Source organism: Brienomyrus brachyistius, unplaced genomic scaffold (assembly GCF_023856365.1).
Source record: "Brienomyrus brachyistius isolate T26 unplaced genomic scaffold, BBRACH_0.4 scaffold101, whole genome shotgun sequence".
NCBI lineage: Eukaryota > Metazoa > Chordata > Actinopteri > Osteoglossiformes > Mormyridae > Brienomyrus > Brienomyrus brachyistius.
In genome coordinates, this window is record NW_026042376.1 from 538,434 (window position 1) to 544,333 (window position 5,900).

Sequence of the window (5,900 nt, forward strand, 5' to 3'; positions counted from 1 at the left end):
GGAGGAGAAAGGGCTTCAAGACCCCAACCAGGGACGGCCAGAACATCCGGATCGTCGCCTTCATTTGCTTCTAACCCCTAGGTTTAAGCTCTCTTCACACTGTCTGAAATCATCCCAAGTGTTATTCCCTCTTTGACCAGCAGGGGGGAGGAGGGCACTCCAGAATAAATGCTTTCATTGCAACCAATATACCATAACCTTGCAATACTGAACTAGCACACATGAAAGCGTCGCATCCAAACCTTGCATTGCCTTGTACTGCATGGGGGTGATGTGCTCGAATCCCGGAGGGGGAACATCCCAGTACTTGTATGTCCTTTTCTTACGGCTTCTCCGAGGAGAGTAGCTGCCCAAACACAAAACAGAAGGTTGTTTTCCCCAAACAATACAGTGTAAACACTCAGAATCTGGCAAAAACAAACAGATGGCAGAATGTTTACATTTAACTTTGGATCGCAGGCAGTTTAAGGTCATGAGGGTGTGACCATGCGCCACTTTTTAGGCTGGCTTTGAGGTCCCATCGCTATGGCGGGGGCTACTTATAAACGCCAGTTAAAATTTAATATGGGTACAGTCCCCCTTCCCACCACGAAGAAACCAATTGGTTGATTGTGAAAGAAACTTGTTAAGAGGCCTCAAACCATGCTAGATATCAGCTTCAGTGCCTGTAACCGGGACCGTGAGGGGGGGTACCTGTGCTTCTTGTGCTCGCGTGAGCTGCTCCGTCGGTCACGACCCTTGCGGTCGCGGCTGCTGCTGCGCTTCTCGTGACTCCGCCCCCTGGAGTCCTTGCTCCAGCGGCGGTGCTTCTCGCCACGGCTCAGAGACCGGCTGCGGCTACGCTTCTTGTGTCGCTCCTTCTCCCGCTCTGGGGGACGACACCGTGGTACCAGTGAGACGGTGGGCGGAGCGACATGACTGCCCCCCTACCATCCATTTCGATAAATCCAAGATGTGTAACTCAGAGGGATTATGAATGTGTGTCCGGATGGTTGTGGGTTTGAAGCCCATGAGTCACAGAGTAATCATATTACCAACTTCCCTGGGGTGCTGGATGCTGACTGACCCAGCGCTATGCCTTAAAAGTCACTTACGGAGACCAAGATGTGGTACGGGGTCTAACTCCCCAGTTTCCTCACCAGAATGAAGCACCTCCATTCAATTCACATATTCAATCACACCCTCCTGAAACAAACACACCCATCTCTCAATGGCTAATAATTTCAAGGGCACAAGGACATCCCCTTGAATGTCAGTCTGTTGTGAAACAATAAAAACATAACCAGACTAATTAATGATATAGGAGCACAGTGGTGAGTACAGTTGCCTCACGCCTCCGAGTCTGGAGGCCTGAATTTTGCCTCTGCTCTCTGTATGGGGAATTTGCCTGGAATAGGCTCCAGGGGAGCCTGACTAAAATAACTGGTTGGACGATGGATGGGTAATTAATATCGTTTCAATCTGACAGACAGCACTTTATTAAACTAGCAATAAAATATCACCTTTCTATCCCAGCAGGTCCTTCATATAGAAGCTTAAATAAATCCCTGAAGGTGCAGTTTTCAGTGAAGCATTTAAACGCAGGTGCTGCTCGAGGAATCAGCTTCATGCATCAGTTATAACAGCGTTACGGTAATGCACCGCTGCAAAAGTACAGACACGGAGCGGCCAATGCATCTTACGTAAATCGGTAATAACCAATTACCGCAATCGCAGGCATAGTCAGAGCGCAGATATGAATGACTGGAACTGCTAGTTTATCAAACACGGCGGCACTTAGTGCTCGTCTAGCCGAATCAGGTCGTTTCGAATGACATTTTAGTGATTTAGTGATAAGGAGCTGATATGACAAGATTGCCATTTGATAGGTACATAAATCAATCCTACTTTCGACTCCGTTGTAACGCATGTTGTATATTTCAGTTGCGTTAGTATGGCTTAAGTTTATTCAGTTTACTGGATTCTCTGCACTTTAATGAAGTTATATGTGTATTGTTATATAACTGTACATCATTGTTAGTTACTGCTATCCGCTGTAAAGGTAGATACAGGTGCAAGACTTTGCAATAACGACCTAAAAGCAGTTGTTATGATTCCAGGGAACGCGGCTGATTTTTAGAGTCTATACATCATGAAGAAACGGCGATCGTGTGAGAAAGACTTATTCTGTACGGATGACAGGGCCAGCATTTCGGACCCAAGGGAAAGGCTATTGTGCATCGGAAAGAGACAAAATCATATCATTATATAGAAAACTCGTCGTAGTATTTAAAAACCAAGTAACTAACACTGTTATTAAGTGCGGACTTTAAATCAAGTGGTCGCGGTCGTTTTTATTTGCATAAAACTTTAAACGTGATCTTGAAAATATAACGCTTGCAACAAACATCCATGCATAGTGTGTTACTGCGAATGAAAATACGCGGGTCGCAATTTATGATCCAAGTGTATAATGGTAAATAATTAAATAAATAAAACCGCAGGCTTTCACATCGAGTGCACCCCAATAACGTTTCATTGAAATGTCCATGTTATGTACGCCGGGCACTGATGGATGCAGGCCTAGCGATCTCTATAACAATGCCAAGCAAAGAATGTCACTGATTTACCAAAGCGGTCAGTTTTCGGGGATCCTGCGGCAGCTGGGAGAAGAAGAATCGGGCAGGTTTCAGAATCGGCGAGCGCTCGGATAAAAGGCACCGATTTCCCAGCCGCGCTTTTCTTTTCGGAACCAGCAGAAGTGCCCTCCGCACCATCCTCGGCGCTAGGACACGCCGGCCACTTTATTACCCTAAAACAGGGAGCATACACCGATCTTCAAAGCCAAACTTACCTTGCCGATTTTCGCTTAACTGCTTCTCAAACTCATCGAAATCGGACATTTTTCAGTCCGTACTAAAGACGTATTGCAAAATAAGCAGAGGTCCAACAGTAGGCCTTTGAATGGGCTACAGGCTGCATTGGGTTCTGCTGCTTTTTCTTCCGAGTCGCCTGCCCCTCCTCCCCCGAAGTCATCGGCTCTTCCTCGGTTGTATCACACACAGGTTCGGAAACATTCGATGCGCATTACCGTCCCCTCCTGCACTGGAGGGTTAAGGACAACGTGATTATATCGAACCAAAATTGAAATGTGCAAGTTGACTTTCCTAGTTATACGTCTTCATTTTTATTCTGGGTTTAACAACCATGAGTTTATGACGTATTTTACATGATTAGTTGGCGACTGGACCTTATTGTTTATATCTCTTATTAAGGATCCATCCATCCATACATCAATTATCAAAACCACACACTTACAATCCGAGTCTAGTTTCATATGCTGCGCTGCTGAGCGACCCGCAGAATATTATGCATGAGTACAAGTCACAAGCCCCGTTTCCACTAACACGGGGCCGGTTCTAGCTTGGTGCCTTTTGAGACCGAGGCAAAAAGATGCAGACTCTCCCCGTCGGGGAATCGAACCCCGGTCTCCCGCGTGACAGGCGGGGATACTCACCACTATACTAACGAGGAGATGTACGCGCACTACTTTTACATCTTCAAGATAAACAGCGGATGACTACTAACATTTGCGAGTAATCAATGACTGAGCTTCATGTCATGACCATGGTGCTCAAGAGAAGAAAAAATACATAATGTACGTCCACTGATACCAGAACAACCATATAGCTTTATACTAAGACGATGATTAAACGGAAAATTCCTTTACAAAACACTGCCACAAAATCATAGTTTCGCAATATTACATCGTGCAACGGGACACAGTGTAAGTACGTGAAGTCGGTAATTAAATCAAGAAAAAAAAGTGAGAGGAAAAGAATACTTTTCTATTATCATATTTTTCTAACTGGCCAAACTGAGTCATATTTTGATTATACACACTAACAGAAAAACAGTGCAAATCTCCGGTAGTCCGTTTCACTTGCGCTCCGCTATGGGGCAGTAACAAGCAGAGCTTAAGTGTGGAAGGAAAAAAAAAACACAGGACAGCATCAATCCCAACTTCACAAACGCCGGAGATCGAGATGCTGTAAGCATGACAATTAACATCTTTATCCAAGGGAACAGCTGCAAGACACAGATGCCGCGCCTAACAAAGGTAGGATCGATTCCGAAGTTCAGGCATTTACAGACGCGGACTCTTCTGGAGTTGATTTTTTTCGGGAGATACGCATCAACTTCAAAAGTATGAACCGCATTATATCTATATCTGTTATGACGTTGTAGCTATTGATACTGATGCATCACAAAAATAATTTAAATGTTTTTTCATTCTGACATATGTTCGTTCGGACGAGGATTTTATTATATGAGATAAGTTTTAAATGAAAACTTTTTTTAATCTATATGATTAATTCTCGAATCTAAGCCAGACTTCACATAAATCATTCATTCATAAATATAATGGAACATACAACATCCAGGTATCCATGAAATTTATGATCAGGCTATACGTTTGTGATAACAACAAAACAACACAACATGTATATTTACAATATATGGGCCTATTGTTTAATATTGCCTCCAAATTATAGCCAGACAATAACGCAATAGGCCGACATCAAACTATTTTCATGTAAAACAAAAGTGCTGGCAGTTTGCTTGTGCTTACAGACCCCGCCTTGAGCCCATCCAGAAAGATCCCAAAAATAACCGACAAGCAAAGGTTGTAACAATCTGAGCATGTTTAGTTTAATGTAATCAGGAGCCGAATTAATAACGCGAATAAATGATCAAACCGAAAGTCTGTAGTCGGGAATATCCGATAACGTCTTTGACGTGCAGTTAAGATAGTCAGAGGAAAAACCTTGTAGTTTACTTATATATATGCCTAAATATATGAGTGTGTCTCTCCGGTGATTTAATGATGAATATAACGATTACATATCAAATCACACATTAAGCAATTATTATATTACTAGGTTGAACGTTTTCACTATGTCTGTCGTCACCTTGATTTCACGATTTTGACTATTCTTCTTATCCCAGATTGAACAAGTCATTGTGGCGATGCAAGATCCCGACATGGGGATAAAGATGAAGAATCAAAGACTGTTAATCACAGTGATTCCACATGCGATGACAGGTGCACGATACATATTTTACTTTTTAAAAATAATTTTTCGTGCCGCCCGGGTTGTCTTACACCCGGCCGTGCAGTGTCCCGGGGGCCGGGTCCTAATGGTCATTTAAGCCCTTCACAGGAAAGCCCATACATCGGCGGTCTTCGGGAATCCTGTGCATTAAGACTGTCATCGATCTCCTTGCGCTCATATTTATTTATGTAATTTATTTATCGAGTTCAGCGTTTTTGATTTATGACGGCTTAATGCATTTCTCGACTCTAACTAGATGCCTTCCTCGCTATGCCTTCCCAGGAAATGATATCGTGGAGTGGCTAATTCAGAAGTACTCCATCATGGAAGAAGGTAGGGCCGAGAAGTATGTAGGGAAGCGTTACCTGGTGCTCTTATGTGAGGTTAATCGATTGTTTTTTTCCCTTCGTGACGACGATGGCGCCCCTGCTGGCGAAAGACGTCATCAGGTTTTTTTTTTTTTGTAATAAAATAACAGAAATAAACGAGTCTTTTGAATAATAAATACAAATGAAGTAATAGAATTTGTCATCCATACAACAGATTAGCCTAGCTGCATTTATGTGTAAGCATATGCAATTCACGTGTCTGACAGAAGCATGTTCTGTTCCATTGATATTGCTGAGCCTGTGAATTAATAAATGTCAGAATTGAGCTTGTCCATAACATAGACACCCCATTCGCCTGAAGCTTTTGGGATTTTCTTCCCCTGGCGTCAATTTATCTGCTGAATTATTTATCTTTCTGCTGAGAGGCTATTAGTACAAATAATCTGTAGGCCAGTCCCGAGTCGCGCCGCTACGC

The 5,900-nt window shown here is 43.2% G+C and overlaps 1 non-coding gene across 1 annotated transcript; it reads right to left on the minus strand.

Moving 5' to 3' along the window:
* Nucleotides 1-3,441: 3,441 nt before the first annotated feature.
* On the minus strand, nt 3,442-3,513 carry trnad-guc (transfer RNA aspartic acid (anticodon GUC)). Its single transcript has one exon. It is a non-coding gene; the product is annotated as a tRNA-Asp (tRNA).
* Between the last annotated feature and the right edge of the window lie 2,387 nt (nt 3,514-5,900).